Consider the following 16,636-nt stretch of genomic DNA (forward strand, 5'->3'; position numbering starts at 1 on the left):
ACGACTGGAAATCTGGGGTTGGGGAAACCTCCCGCCCTCCGACTCCAAAAAAGAGAGAAGGGGTGGGGGGTGGGGGTGGGTCAGCGGCGCCTCCGGAACCAAAGATTTCAAGGCGGGGGGCTCCGGAAGCCCCGACCACCTCCAGCAGCATCAGCATCAATAAAGCGGCGCGGGGCATTTCGGGAAAATCCTTGTACGGCCGGAGCCGGCATGGCCAGCTGGGCGGTGACGAGGAGGGGAGATGCTGGAGGCCGGCGGGCAGGCGGGCGAGGACAGGCGGACTAGTGGGTAGAGGAGCAGGGGGCCGCCAAGGGCAAGGACCCGGAGGAGCGGGGAAAGGAACGGCTCGGGAAGGAGGAGAAAACGGAGAGGATGGAGAGGAGGAGGAGGAGGAGCAGCAGCCGGGGTGCCGCTGGGGACCCCCGAAAGGCTGCCCGTCGCCAGGGGGGTCCTGCTCCCCAGCCCTGAGGTTCGGCGCATGGCTCAGCCCCGGAATTGGGTCGCGTTGCTCTTGGCCGGGGGGTCACCCCAGAGGCAGCAAGGCAAGGTGAGCCCTCCCCTCCCCCCCCCGGGCCTAGTGGGTGCTGCTGGCAAGACAGGACTTCTTTCTGGGTGCTGCTGGGGAGGCGAGACCAACCCGGGTCCCTAGTAGCAGAAACTGGGGGCGGGGAGGGGAGGCACTGGGACGGGGGGGGTGTTATGGGTTAGTGGTGGTGAGTTATGGGTTCCCTGAGGGAGCAGCAGAGCCTAGTGGGAGTAGCTGTGTGGGCTAGGGGTGCCCGGGTGGATGTGCCACCTTCTGAAAGGACCAAAGGCAGGGTCCCAATCCGACCTGAGATGCGGGTTGTTGTTGTTTTTTTTTAAATTTCCCAGAGTTGGCAGCCTGACCCCTCCGGAGGAGCCCAATGAGCTTGCGTGCGAGACTTGCTGGTGGAACAGGTATGTAATAGCTGAATGAAGGTGGTCTCTGCGGGGGGGTCGGGGGGGATGCCAAGGTTTATGGGCACCCCTCTGTGTACAGCTGGCCACTGCTTCCTGAGGGCATCTGCTACATAGGGTACTATTTATAGACAAGCCTCTGTAGATGCTGAGGCTGGGGTTTGATCAATGATCTGTTGGCACAATGGAGATTGGAGGGGGGGGGCCTTTGGGGAGGAAATGGCAAGCAGGCAAGTGGCTGTCCCCTCCAGCAGGCATCAATTTATGTCTGTGCTGTTTTTGCTTGGCTTGCTACTGTAATGAGATGGTAGGGGCAGAGATAACTGCTTGCTTCCAAAACCTAAATGGCAAATAGGATTTTTCTTACGCCACTTTGCACACACACACACACACACACTCCCAAGTCGTTCCACCAGACGAGAAACGGTTTCTGTCCTGTTCAACTTCTGAGAAGGTAAGGAGGTCAGTGGCCTTAGATATCTCCATCCTTTTAGGCTACAGGTCACAGGGGATCCTCTGAGGTCACATGAAGCAGCTGTCTGTGTTTTTTATATTGTGAATTTATGCTATGTAACCGCCCTAAGACCAACAAGTATAGGGCGGTGTACAAAATTAAATAATAATAATAATAATAATAATACAGTGGTACCTCGGGTTAAAAACTTAATTCGTTCTGGAGGTCCCTTCTTAACCTGAAACTGTTCTTAACCTGAGGTACCACTTTAGCTAATGGGGCCTCCTGCTGCCGCCGCGCCACTGCTGCACGATTTCTGTTCTCATCCTGAGGTTCTTAACCTGAGGTACTATTTCTGGGTTAGTGGAGTCTGTAACCTGAAGCGTCTGTAACCCGAGGTACCACTGTAATAACAGTCTTTTAAGTAGGTCTGGGGATGGGCAGTGCCTGGAAATGAGACCTCTGAGAAGCTTATTTTGGCTAATCCTTTCCTCTGTCAAAAATAACGTGAAGGCCAGTAAAAATTTATTTGTGTGGGGAGTGGATGTCTTCTGTTTCCCTTCCTCACTTGACTCCTCTCGTACACACACCCCTCCTCCAATGTTGTAATCGTTTTAATTTTAGCAAACATGTTTTCTGGGAAAAGCAGTTTCGGGAGGCCAAAGTATCTGCAAAGGATCACACCCTTTTATTCCATGTCAGATCATGCAGCCTCACGTATAACTCCATAAAAATTACTAGCTGACAAATATGTTTACTAGCTCACCTGATTTTAGATTCCCCCTCTGCTAGTTATTTGTGGCAATACTGTTGGGCTATAGGGGAGGCAGGGGGGGAAAAGAAAAATCCCCTCCCTCTTTTTAAAGTTTGCAAATGTTTCTTTGTCCTGCTACTTGGAAGAAATTAAAGGGCCAAACTTTTCTTTTAATAAGAGAAAAATGAAAATCTGCCACAAGAGCCTGCAAATTTAAACCAGAAGGTTGATGCTTAAACATTTTCCCACAGGTCATTTTCATGATTAAAATCAGCCTCCCAATATTACTTTTCCACTCAAAAGAAAACATGAGTGGGGAAGGTCTAAGTGCTGCTTCCCACACCACTTATTCTATCATATTTTATCAACCTATGGTCGACTTTTTGTTCTTAATTATGGTAAACTGGTCTGCCTGCCTGCTATGTTTGGTGCTTGCTTGTGTTAAGCAAAATGTTGCTTAACTGAGTGAGACATTTCCATGGGTTGTAGTGGCAGACAGTGAAATACCTACCGGTAACTTTAAAAGGCACTTCCTGAGACCACAGAAAGCACATTTTTGTGGCTGGCTGTCATACACTTGTACATCTTTATCACTTCACACCTTCCCCCTAAACCTATAAGTATAAAGTCTTAAGTAAGGAAACCAGCAAATGTGCACCTCATGCATATGAGATAGAGAGTCTGAGAAACGGCTTGACACCTAAACAACAGCACTAGCCATGCCAGTTTTGGTGGACAGCTGTCACTCAATAGAACCCAGAATATCAGGCATGTAGGGGTGTGTGTGTGTGTAGTCTAGTGGATCAAGTGGGTCAATAGGAATACATATCCTAGGTGCCACCTAGATGGCAATTTGAAATGGGCCTCTGAAGTCATGCAACCTAGAGAGTTATTAAAACAATGTTAATTTTCAGGCTATTTTCTAATTCTGCTTCAGGTAATAGATTAAAAAGAGAGAGATTTGCTTCCTGGAAGGCTCAGTGGGGGCAGAAGACCTGGGCTAATCTATATCCATATAATTAATGGATATAGTCCAGTGTGTTGGTATTCTTAAGCAGCTAGCATTCCGGTTTAATTGTTCGTCGTAAAAAGATAAGACTCTCGTGGATGGATGGATATCATTCAGGAATGAAGCGAATTTACCTGAGAGGTATTGGCGGTTAGAAAGCAGGCAGCACTTCTTTCTGTGATGGCATTAGTGCAGGCCTGCTGCTTCATGCATCTCTGCCTAAAGGAGAGGCAAGGAACCTCAGACCTCTCTGGCCAACAGGACTTCCTGTGCCTCTCTCTAGGCCACATTTCTCACGCCCTGCTGTGCATCTTATTCGAGTGCTTTTGCTTGTCTGTGACCTGTTCTTGACCTGAGATAATGCCTCTTCCTTGCTTGGGAGGGCCAGAAGGATTTGTGTGTGTGTGTAGAGTCGGTGATGATGCTGAAAACCTCTGGCTGTGTGTGGCTGGAGGACTGTAGCCTGCTTCGACAGAGGTAAGAGTCCCGTCCATTACCCCGCTTTCTTTTGTCTCTGGCCCTGCCTGCCAGTGGCATGTGGTTCTCTGAAGAGGGTCGCCATCCCTGGTTTGATATCCTCCAGGGGGTTCCTCATCTTCCTTTCTCATCTCCCTCTCTCCTTCTTCCGCAAACTGCTAGGGGCTGGATGTGAAGCCGTGCCCCTCCTGGGGCCCAGTGATGTTTGTGCATGCAAACTCCAGGTCCTAATTCGTTTCTACTTACATTGAGTATTGTCGGCAAGGGGGCACCATGTTTGTCTAGCTCCCAAGGTATAATTTGAGTCTATGGGGCTGCCTCGCAAGACGAAAAATTTTCGTCTTTTTTTTCTGTTTTGCGGAGCACGGCTGCCATTGCCACTCCGCAAGACGAAAAACCCGCTAGACGAAAATTTTCGCAGAACGAATTATTTTCGTCTAGCGGACCACCACTGTATGTAATTGTCATCTGGAGTCTTTAGACTGGTTTGACTAGAGACCGTCGGGACAGCTCAGATGGTTAGAGCATGGTGCTGGTAACGCCAAGGTTGCGGGTTCGATCCCCGTATGCATATTCCTGAATTGCAGGGGGTTGGACTAGATGGTCCTCAGGGTCGGTCCCTTCCAGCTCTACAATTCTATGATTCTGTGATGTGCAAGAATAACAGATTGATTAGGGACAATTGTTGAGTACAGTCAGGGGCGTAGCAAGGGGGGGCGAGGGGGACGGGCCGCCCCGGGTTCCATAATGGAGGGGGTGACAAATCAAGGAACATTTTTTGGGGGGGGGAATTGAATTTCTTTTGAATTTTTTTTTTTTAAATGCCTGCTCCGAAGGTCGTATCTTAATATGCTAGGGATTATATAGCTATATATGAAATTTCATGAATATCGGTTAATATCTTGACCCTCCTCCACCAAAATAGCTGTTCACTTGGTTGTTTTCCTATGTCATGAAGGCTGAAATTTCAGTTCAGAGAACACTTACTGTTCCCAACCCTAACCCTGTGGAAAGCCATCTACTTAGACTTTAATTTGATTTTGAGATGTTTTTAGGAGGTAATTTAATTATTGTTTGATTTTATACCAATGTTATGTATCTGATGTTAGCCACCCTGAGCCCGACTTCGGCCAGGGAGGGTGGGATATAAATAAAAGTTTTATTATTATTATTACTTGTTATTATTCCTTAGTAAGAAAATATTAAATAACGTAAAACAATTTTGGGGGGGGGGAATCAATTGGGGGGGGGGGTTGACAAGAAATTTTCCGCACCGGGTACCACCTGACCTTCCCATGCCTGGGGGGGGGGTTTGACAAAAAATGTTTTGCCCCTCGGTACCATTTTACTTTGCTACGCCCCTGAGTACAGTAAGCCTGCAAATTACGTGGGGGTTATGTTCTGTGGACTGCGCCTAAGGCCACAATTGTATATAGTCAAAACCCATTAAATCCAATGGTGGAGGGAGCGGGGCAGGGATTGCCAGCGTCATTTTCCCCAGAACTCCGGCCCCTTTTTATTTAATTTTATTTATTTATTTTGCCACATGCATAAAGCTGAATGTGCACATGTAAAATGTGTGTATGGTAACTTGGGGCTTGCTGTAGTTTTAACGGGGAGAGTCCCCATCCTGGTATAGGGAAGGCCAAATCTTATTCTGTTTTATTGTTTGCTCATTTTAATTTCTCTCCTTTTAAAGCGGTGTACAAATAGGTACAGGAGGGGTACACAAGAGATGCTGTATACAATGAGTTAAAAGATAAATCAGGAAAGCTGAACCTAAAATGCCTTCTTTTTAAAAAACAACAAACAAGCAAACCACCAAACTGTTAGTACGTTTGAAAAGCTAAGTAGGGTGTGGTATGGTTTCAAATTGGATGGGGGACCACGTGTTGATATTTCTGCATTGCAGGGATTGGACTAGGTGACTTTCGTGGTCATAAGATAGTGCCACTTTAGAACAAGGATCGTGAGGCCAAAACCCAATTTCCCAGTGTTATTCTCAGGTTGGAGGGAAACCACCGTAAAACTATGCCTCAAATAGTCATCCCTCAGAGCTGGCCTTTAGGGGTGCAGTGGCATATATTTATAAAAAAATAATTATAGACATATGCCACAGAAGTTTAAAACAAGCCATACAGTAACATCATATTTAAAACCAATTAAAAACGGAAGAATTCAAAGCAAACAGCAGTAGACCATTAATTGCCTGGTTTGGTCTGGAATGTAGAGCAGAAATGTTTTCAGCATGCTTTTAAAAGCTGGTACAGAAGGTGCCCATTGAACCTCTTTTGGAGGGATGTTCCAAGAGGTAAACCTCTGGCCCTTATTATTTAGTTCCATGTAGGCTCCCATGGCAAGAATTGGGAAGTCTTTGCTAACTTGCAGGCATGATTACAAACCAGTACAACCAGTTCTGAAGTGGGAGGGTGTTTGAGCGGAAGAGTCAGCCAGCACATTTCTTAGAGGAGGCTGCAAGGAGCAGATTGGATCTGTGCTTAGGCGATCCAGCGCTGTACGCAGGTAGGATTGGGTCCTGGAGCAAAGAACACGCAGGAAATTGGATCAGGAAATGGTTGGTTGTGTTGAGAGGGAATTTAGGGCAGCCTCAGAAGATACAGTGGAATTTCCTCAGCGGTTCTTCCACAACGCAGTTGTATGGGAGAAGGAAGGAGAGGGATGGAGGGTGTGAAGATTGGAGCAAACAGGGCTGCGATTCTAAGATCTAGTGGAGGAGAGAGCTGGATTATTTGGAATGGCGGGAACAGACTAGGAGGTGGATTCTGTAAAGCTTCCATCATTCCCGACCATTCGCCAGGCTGGGCATGATGGAAGTTGCAGTCCAACAATATTTGGGAGGGACTGAAGTCTTCTAGGTTCTGCAGAAATATGTTTTAAATGTGCTCCATGTTTTGGTGGAAAACAGGGTTGTGTGTGACGTTGGTTTTTTGTTTTGGTTTGCGTGGGTATGGGGAAAAGTGGTGTCTTGCCAACACTTTGGTTGGGGTGGTGGAGTCTAGCAAAGAGCCGATTGCCAGGATTCCCGGGTCCCACAATTCAGAACCTGTACCCCAGTTTGTCTCTTCCCTGTCACTGCCTTGGGTTTCTGCCCCCCCCATTCTTTCTCTTGGAAAGTGTGCTTGTGTCCGTTTGTTTGTTCATTTGTGAGTGGGAGGCTGATTGGTGGATGCCTCAAAGGAAGCGTGCTTCCTGATTTAAACTCATTCCAGAGTGTCTGTCTCACTGGCTGGGACTCAGAGAGAAAAACTGAACGACATTTGGCAACATCACTGTTCCATAGCAGTGGAGAGGGCTGGAGCACATAAGAGCCTCTGGTTAGCCCCCAACCTAATGATTTGCTCTAACTATGAAGCGTGATTCGCTTTCCAAAGAATTAGAGTAAAGCCACACATTACATTAACTACACTGTTTGAACTTGAGTGCAGTAGTTTCCTTTCAAAATATCCAGCATGGATCAGGATCTTGGTGTGTCTTTGTGGGGGGGTGGGAGGGGGGCTTTAAGCTTCTGCCCTCTGCTGTGGTCCCACATCTGAAGGGGAGCCCCACGCCTTCTCTTTGCAAGGGGAAACTAGCTGCCATTCGGTCTAGTGCCTACATCGGGTTGCCATACGTCCTCTTTTTGCGGTAGACTCGTAATCTGGGGAACCGGGTTCGTGTCTCCACTCCTCCACATGCAGCTGCTGGGTGACCTTGGGCTAGTCACACTTCTCTGAAGTCTCTCAGCCCCACTCACCTCACAGAGTGTTTGTTGTGGGGGAGGAAGGGAAAGGAGAATGTTAGCCACTTTGAGACTCCTTCGGGTAGTGAAAAGTGGGATATCAAATCCAAACTCTTCTTCTTCTGTAGTTAAAAGCAGAAGTTGGCAAACGTGTCCTCTTTTTTTGCTCTTCAAAATAAGGCAGCCCTAGCGCTGGGAGCATTTCCCCCAGGCAAACAGCAGAAGATGTTCACGGAAATGGGCAGTTTTGCAAGAATCCAGGGTAGAACAGGAGTGCAATATGCAAATGAGCCTCAATTTGTTGCGGCTGTTATTGCAAACTTGACGCAAGTAATTAAGTTTTCAGAAATTGGGTTGTTTTGCTGGTGCTTAGTAAGACGACAGCTATTCCCAGATTGCATTTGCAATTACAGGTTTATGTTACTTTATGGGGTTGCAGATTATATATACCGTGCTGTTCAGTGGACCAACAGGTTGGATTAGGTAGCTTGGAATCCTGGGGTCCTTTGAAACTCTTCTTCTACCTAGGTGATGAGATAGTCTGGGCCCCCAGGCAAAATGGCAAGCGCAACTAACATTTTCTTGTTGTGGCTTGACATTTCACCTATATAGCTATGTTCCTCCTCTACGCCTTTGCTGTAACATCTTGTTTCAGCATTGCATATTTTGAGGCTGACCCTGCAGGGGAAAGGAGCGAGCTAGCTGTGTGCTAGACGGAAGCAATCTGCTAAAATCAGGAGAGTGCGTGTGGCGGCTGTAACTCAACCTGGATCCTCGCAGCCGGTGTGATGTTTTGATTCATTGATCTACAGCTTTTAGGGAAAGTGTTGACAGCCTCTGTGTTTTTCTTTGACCGGGCAACTCGTCCTGATTTTGCAGCCACTTTAAAACCAAGAAAAGGCACCCTTGGGATTGGGAAAGATGCAATTACCTCCCCCCCCTCCCCGCCCCACTTGGAGAAAACAGAAACAGGCTGGCTTCTTTGCTCAATCCAAAACGCTAAGCAGAATCGGAAAATCTGTTAGTACGGGAGTAATTTTGTTTATGTGGTTTTTCTCTGCTCGCCAAATTGCATTCGAGGTGCTTTGCTGCAATGCAATGGAGGCAACTGCTGGGATGAAGCCCTTGCCACCATCTACCCCCCTCTCCCCAAGCTAGCTAGTTCAGTATGGTGCTTGGAATGGATCAGCACTAGCTGTCTGTGGACAGCACCCCCTACAAAACATGCAACTTCCGTCCTCTGTGGACAGGCCAAAAGAGTCTGGTTGTGCTGATGGAACAAAGCTCCGAGCAAGTGCTGACTGGAGAGACGGAGGACTGGAGGGACCTAGAAATCTCAGGGCCTAACTGCATGCTATATTAATTGTGTGGTTCTTAGCCACACCAGAATTCTTTAAAATGCAATGTTGCAAAAGAGCATCTTCAATAAAAATTGATAATAATAATAAATGCAATGTTAGGCACCCAGCGGGGGGAGGGAGTAATTTTCACCTGGGCTGCAGCATACAGGGAGGGGGGATTTAACCCTTGTATCCTCAGCCACAATCCCAAAGGGACTTAGCCCCCATCCCTGCACCCCAAGCTGCAATTAACTATAGGGGAAGGGGAAGCTACCTTTGAAGGTGACCCGAAAACTGCAATTAATCCAGAATGCGGAAGCTGGACTGGTGACCGGGAGTGGCCGCCGGGACCATATAACACCGGTCCTGAGAGATCTGCATTGGTTCCCAGTACATTTCCGAGCACTGTTCAAAGTGTTGGTGCTGACCTTTAAAGCCCTAAACGGCCTCGGTCCTGTATACCTGAAGGAGCGTCTCCACCTCCATCGTTCAGCCCGGACACTGAGATCCAGCGCCGAGGGCCTTCTGGCGGTTCCCTCATTGCGAGAAGTGAGGTTACAGGGAACTAAGCAGAGGGCCTTCTCGGTAGTGGTGCCCGCCCTGTGGGACGCCCTCCCATTAGATGTCAAGGAAATAAGCAGCTATCCTATTTTTAAAAGACACCTGAAAGCAGCCCTGTTCAGGGAAATTTTTTAATATTTAATGCTGTATTGTTTTTAACACTCGATTGGGAGCTGCCCAGAGCGGCTGGGGAAACTCAGCCAGATGGGCGGGATATAAATAATAAATTATTATTGTTATTATTAGAATGCCTTCATTGGTGCCATTGCAGCACAGGTGTTGGGGGGGGGCAGAATTGTTTTTAATTGGATCACAACTGGGGAGGGGAGGGTTAAGTTTCCCATCCATGTGCATTGCAGTCAATGTGGAAATCGCCCTCCATGCCTGGAGTTGTTACTATATATTTTTTTAAAATTCACTGACCCGGTTGCAAAAGATGTACAATCAACATAGGAAGTATTTGGGTTGCAGGCGCAACGACGTGCTTTTTTAAAACAAGTAGGGATGCAAGGAAAAGGATAGCTCTGAAATGTGGTTTATAGGATTTCTCATTCCCAAAGCACATTGACTAAAAACGTGTTAACTGGCCACTGCCTCTAACCCACATGCAGTTTCTTAAGTATCTATGCAATTTGCCATATTCCGTTTGGCCGCCCCTGCCTAAAGAAATTGCCCTCTGGCAATGACTGCCCTGGTTCTGTCACCCATAACTATACTTTGCCGGGGGCGGGGGGCATGCGTGGCCAGTAATTACCAGGGTGTTCTTCCTATTGCTGGGTAGCAATGGCTTTATTACGAAGTCTTGCTGTGCATAAATAGATCTGTTTGTGTCTTGTGGAAAACAGTTCTCCTGTGCTGAAATTATCTCCATATTAGGGGGGGGGGGGAAATGGCATTTGTAGAAGCCTGGTGTTACATATGTACAGGTAGCCTGCAGCGGCAGACCTACATTCTGGGGGCCCTGAATGTTATGGGGACTCCTTCACAACCAGCAACATGGTTTGAATAACCACTCTTATCTTCTTCAATGGGGTTATTCCACAACAGATTGCCACATTTTTATATATATTTAAAAAATTTAACTACTACATCCCAGATTTTGATTAAAACGACTGGATTGGATTATCTCACATGTCAAAGTCACTAGTGTGAATTAAAATTTCCTATGCCTCATAGTTTCTGAGTTTTGGGGAGATGAAAAGGAAGAAATTTTCTTATATATGCATGATTCACTTTTTCAAGCAATATGGACTGTAGTTGCTTCTGGGGCCCTTCCGGGATTAGGAGCCTTAAAGTTTAAGCATTGCCATACTTTTCTGTGTATAAGACGAGGGTTTTTTATTATTTAAAAATAAGGTAAAAAGTTGGGGGTTGTCTTATACACAGATAGTGCATGGGGGGGACGTGTGATTGGCTGCTGCCGTGAGCTGGAGATGGTCAGCGGCTATTGGGCGTGTTATTAGCGGCTGTGGCAAGGGCTGGTGTTGATTGGCTGTTTCTGCATCAAATGCGGCCGGCGATTGGCAGCATCTGCCAACAAAGGGACTGACGATAAGAAGCTATTGTACAGGTCATGCAGGTGAGTGATTTTTGGCAACAGGTTTTCCACACCTATCAGCCAATCACCCATTCCCACCACCCTTCTGAGTAATACCCCTCCCCACTCTCTCACTATATATAAGGGTCTGGTGATTTCTATTTCAGTGTATCTGAAGAAGTGTGCGTGCACACGAAAGCTCATACCAAGAACAAACTTAGTTGGTCTCTAAGGTGCTACTGGAAGGATTTTTTTTTAAAAAAAATTATTTTGTTTTGACTATGGCAGACCAACACGGCTACCTACCTGTGTTTTAAAATCTGCTGGAGTTGCAGTCTGTGCCCAAGGCAACAATATTTGCTTACGCTAGAAGGAGGGAGGGAAACCCCAGTTTCTTCCTTTATATTCATGCCCAGCTGCATCCGGTCCTTGGCAGGCAGTGTGCAACAGACGTTAACCAATTAACACCCTGTGGTTTTCCTACCAAATGCTTAGCAGCAGCTACTTCTGGGGTAGAGAGCATCAGATTTTATGCAAGGTCACATCATTGTGTTTGGGGATGGGGTGGGGTCTAGGAAAAGGCAGGCTTGTTATATAGCACTTGTTGCTCTTTACAGTGACCATGCAAAGTAGATTACCGGGTATATTACCGTTCCCATACAGATGGGAAACTGAGGCTGAGAAAGAGGAGTCTGTCCGTGGCCACTCCGGATATCTCTAGCTCAGCAGTGAGTCGAACCAGTTTCGCCAGCCTAGATCTACTAAAGTGGGGTGGGAGATCCTGCAGGGAGCATGTTGGTGAAGCAGCACAAAACAGGACTGAAGTCCAGACCAAGATGATCAAAGGTCCGGAAAGCAAGCCTTATGAGGAACGGTTGAAGGAGCTGGGCATAGAAAAGCAGTGGCCCCCTTCCGAACTTGTTTCCTTCCTGTGCCCCCACCCCCAACCCATCCTACTGGTAGCTATTTAAATGTTTTGCTTGTAACTAGAACATGTTTTATTTATATATATATTTTATAATTTATAAAAATACAGTTACTTAAAATGGTAGGAACATAATGAGATATTGTTGAAGCAGAAAAAAAGATAGAATCATGTAGCTGGAAGGGACTCAAAGGGTAATCTTTCTAGTGCAACCCCCTGTAACGTAGGAAACTCAGCTAAAGCATCCATGACAGATGGCCATCCAACCTCTGCCTGGAAACCTCCAAGGAAGGAGAGTCCACAACCTCCCGAGGGAGATCCATCTCCCATGTATTATAAAAAGTAAACAACACTTATTTTTATGACCCCAGTTATTTGACACACAGGGAGAAACCTACAGATAACAGTTCAAAAGCATACCCTCCAACATTTCTCCAGTGGAAATAGGGACGTCCTATTCCATAATGATAATTTTATTATTTATGCCCCACCCATCTGACTGGTTTGCCCAACATATATAAAAACATAATAAAACATTAAACATTAAAAAAACCAGTTCCCCATACAGGGCTGCCTTCAGATGGCTCGAGGGGTCGGATAACATTTCTCTGATGAAAATAGGGACGTCCTAAGGAAAAGCGGGACATTCCAGGATCAAATCAGAAACTGGGACATCTGTAAATCCGACTCTGTCCCTGGAAAATCAGGACACATGCAGGGTCTGCAAAAGGCGCACAGGGAGTTCTATTATATATGGGAGAATTTTAAAAAGCAAGTGGTCCTCACTGACTTGGTGCAAAAAGATATTGTCATCCGGAGGAGCCCTGGCACTATAGCAGGGGTCAGCAAACTTTTTCATCAGGGGGCCGGTCCACTGTCCCTCAGACCTTGTGGGGGGCCGGACTATATTTTGAAAAAAAAAAAATCAACGAATTCCTATGCCCCACAAATAACCCAGAGATAGATTTTAAATAAAAGCACACATTCTACTCATGTAAAAACACCAGGCAGGCCCCACAAATAACCCAGAGATGCATTTTAAATAAAAGCACACATTCTACTCATGTAGAAACACCAGGCAGGCCCCCAAAATAACCCAGAGATGCATTTTAAATAAAAGCACACATTCTACTCATGTAAAAACATGCTGATTCCTGGATCGTCCGCGGGCCGGATTTAGAAGTCTATTGGGCCGCATCCGGCCCCCGGGCCTTAGTTTGGGGACCCCTGCACTATAGCCCCACACACCTTTAACTGGGACTAAGGCCCACTGAACTCAGTGCGGCTTTCTTCTGAGTAGACACTTATTTACTAGGTGCAAGTAAGAAGCGCCGGACGACCCTGCTCGACTAGGCGCTGGGGTGGATTTCGCCCCATGTTTTGCAGAACCAGGCCGACGCTTGTGATAGGCCCTGCGCCCTTAGTCAACATGTGAAGGCCCCAATCTGCTAGGCGCTAGGCCAGCACTGGCGGCAGGTACAAGCAGTGGTCAAAACGGGAGCCTCAGAGATCGACCTCTCCGGCTGGAAACAAACCAGGACTGCTCCAAGAAAATGCATGTGGCAAAAAGAAGCGCTAGGTTGCCCCCTGGTGGGCCCGCCCCCTTAGCTGCTTGTGATTGGCCAAGCAGATCGTCAGCCAATCAGAATTTTCTTTTTTTTTAATTCTTTTCTTCTCACTTCCTTCTGTGGCTCCTTAGCCTCGTGCTGTGCCCCCCCCCCATTTATGTAATTTTCACTTGTGCCCCCCCCCGGAATATCTTGGGGCATCCCATGGGGCCATATGGCTTCCAGTTGGGAAACACTGGTCTAAAGGGTTGTCAGGTGGAAAATGGAACAAGCTTGTTTTCTCCTGCTCTGGAGGGTAGGACTCGAACCAATGGCTTCAAGTTCCAAGGAAGGAGATTCTGACCAAACATTGGGAAGAACCTTCTGACAGCAAGGGCTATTTGACAGTGGAACGGTGTCCCTCGGGAGTTTTTAAAGCAGTGGTCGCATGGTCATCTGTCATGGATGCTTTAGCTGAGATTCCTGCATTGCAGGGGGTTGGACTAGATGACCCTTGGGGCCCCTTCCAACTCTACAATTCTATGATTCTCTGCAGAGGTGCACACATCTCTCAAGAGTCCCAGTGCCTGCTTGTCCCAGGGTACCCAGACCCGTGTCTGGTTACACCCCATCCATTTCACTACGAGTTCTGATGGAAAGGGAGAGACGACAATAAGTTGTGCCTCTTAAAACTAGGCCTAGGCCTGAGCAGGCAGACAATGCTGAAGTCTTTCCTCTTGGACAGCGAGGGGCACACTGTGGTTCGGGGTCCCAGTGAGGGCAGAGAGGGGTGTTGCAGTGGGGCAGGCCCTGCCTTTCCATTCTGGTCCCATGCTCTGAGGTGTGCTTCTTCTGGCTTGTGATTATGGAGCCGAAACGCCTCGAGAATAACAGGATTGTGCAAGGCACACTTTGGGGAGGTGTCTAGATCGGAGTGTTTTCAACTTTCACCCAGTTGGGATCTAGCCAGAACACCTGGGCTCACGCCCTGTTTTCCTGGGCTGGGAAAGTGATTGTGGATCCTGGCAGTGGATATTCACATTATCCATAGTTCTGATCTTACAAAAGCAATCTGATCAGACTTCCCTAATGCCCTGCTTAGCTTCGGAACCCCCCCCCCCCCTTTTGGGATCTTTGCAGAGATGCACATCATCCCTCCTTATCATTCTGCCGTAGGAAAAAAGAACGCACAAAGAACCGGTAGGAGAATATAACAGCAAAGTCTTTATTATCGCTGTTGCAACAGGGTGTTTTGTAGGCAAAAGACCTCGAACGATGGAGCGCAAGCTCCTATGTAGACTTTTGAAATTGCCCCCCTCCAGCTCAAGACCACCCCTCCATACATCATACACACATCAGAATTACATCACCAATTGGGAGGGTCAGAGGAGGTAACCTGAGAATTCTCACACTTGTGCCATCCCTCCTTGACGCCTCCCAGACACACATTTCTGCAAAACAAAAGGTTTCCTACCCTGTCTGGTAGGGCTAATGCGAGGCTAATGCCCGTCCTTTGTGAGGGAAATGGCCCATCATCTGGCACTCAGGCAGAGGGCTGCTCACCTCCTTCCTCCTGGCAGAGAAAACACTTGGTCAGCTGGGAGTCAAAAAATGGTGTCAGGCCTGCTGCTTCAGACATGTGGCCTTGTTTGCTTGGTACATAATAAAAATTATTACCGGTATATATAAATAAAAGACCTTAATATTCTTACAACATCATAAATTCCTGCCCTTGGGGGAGGCTGCGTATTGCATGAATTGCTTCTCTTGATCTTGCATTCTCACACCCAGAATAGCAACTAACACAGACGTGTATAAGGTGAGCCTCTAAAACCTTGGCGAGGGGTTTTTATATGATTGTATGCCTCCGAAGTGAGAGCTGGACCATAAAGAAGGCTGATCGCCGAAGAATTGATGCTTTTGAATTATGGTGCTGGAGGAGACTCTTGAGAGTCCCATGGACTACAAGAAGATCAAACCTATCCATTCTCAAAGAAATCAGCCCTGAGTGCTCACTAGAAGGACAGATCCTGAAGTTGAGGCTCCAGTACTTTGGCCACCTCATGAGGAGAGAAGACTCCCTGGAAAAGACCCTGATGTTGGGAAAGATGGAGGGCACAAGGAGAAGGGGACGACAGAGGATGAGATGGTTGGACAGTGTTCTCGAAGCTACTAACATGAGTTTGGCCAAACTGCGAGAGGCAGTGAAGGATAGGCGTGCCTGGCGTGCTCTGGTCCATGGGGTCACGAAGAGTCGGACACGACTGAACGACTGAACAACAACAATGCCTCCGCTGTAAGAGCTTCAGGAAACACTGGTATCGAGATTTTTAGTTTTTAGTTGCATCCTTGTCTGTGTGCATATATAAACGCAAATGTAAAACGATGTCGTTTCTATTTTCACTGCCCTTGCTATTAGCGTTAGGGACAGATTCTATGGGGCCCCTTTGACTTGGCGTAGTTTAGGGCCTCAGCACATCTTAATAATAATAATACTTTATACCCCGCCCATCTTGCGGGGTTTTCTCAGCCACTCTGGGCGGCTCCCAACAGAATATTAAAAACATGATAAAACATAAATCTGCCCCTTGCTGCATGGTGGGTAGCTGTGTGTGGCAATTGTTTCTCTTATCTTGTGCCTGAATCGCTCTGATGATGTGGAAAGCTCTCCATCAAAGCATGGCCTCCTGCTTTGATATCTGAAGCGAGGCAAGGCAAAACCCAGATATCAAAGCAGGAGGCCATGCTTTGATGGAGAGCTTTCCACCCCATCAGAGCGATTCAGGCATGAGATAAGAGAAACAATTGGCACTGTAAAGATAAGGAAGGAACGATGTGGTGGGAATGTAAGAAAGTAAAAAGCTTCTGGGAAATGATATATAATGAGATGAAAAACATGTTGGAATATACATTTATATAAAAAAAAACCCAGAAGCTTTCTTATTGGGCATTGTAGGTGAGGATATTAGTAGACAAGACAAAAAACTGTTTTTATATGCGGCGACGGCAGCAAGAATACTTTTGGCACAGAAATGGAAACAAGAAGAATTACCAATGCCCCCCCTGTCCAATCTGTTCACAGCTGGGAAAGCCAGGCCCTCCCCCACCCCATCTCCAGTCTAGTCCTGTAACATATGTGGTAATGGGATGGGTAGTGATTTGAAGGAGCTGAAGGCCAGTTGGGGTGGTGAGGGCCAGTGGTTAGAGTTGTGGTTGGTAGCCCAGATTATTGGATTCTCTGGTAAGAGGATAGTATCTTCTTATTGACAAGGGAGAGTATCCCCAAGCCCACACATGATGAGTGGGTTAAAACTGCTCAGACTTCTCGTATTTTTGAGTTACTATGCCAGATGT

At 47.1% G+C, this 16,636-nt stretch overlaps 1 protein-coding gene across 3 annotated transcripts in view; it reads left to right on the forward strand.

Moving 5' to 3' along the window:
* The first annotated feature begins 877 nt into the window (after positions 1-877).
* The window catches only part of CPT1C (carnitine palmitoyltransferase 1C), a 40,973-nt gene continuing 25,214 nt past the window's right edge, over positions 878-16,636 (forward strand). For 2 of the 3 annotated variants that reach the window (XM_033169424.1, XM_033169427.1), the window contains exon 1: positions 878-939. The gene's annotated coding sequence lies outside the window, so the exon portion shown is untranslated. Of the gene's footprint in view, positions 940-6,066; positions 6,157-16,636 lie in introns of those variants that run through there. The other variant, XM_033169425.1, reaches the window with a different exon arrangement.

This window comes from Lacerta agilis, chromosome 14, assembly GCF_009819535.1.
Source record: "Lacerta agilis isolate rLacAgi1 chromosome 14, rLacAgi1.pri, whole genome shotgun sequence".
Lineage (NCBI taxonomy): Eukaryota > Metazoa > Chordata > Lepidosauria > Squamata > Lacertidae > Lacerta > Lacerta agilis.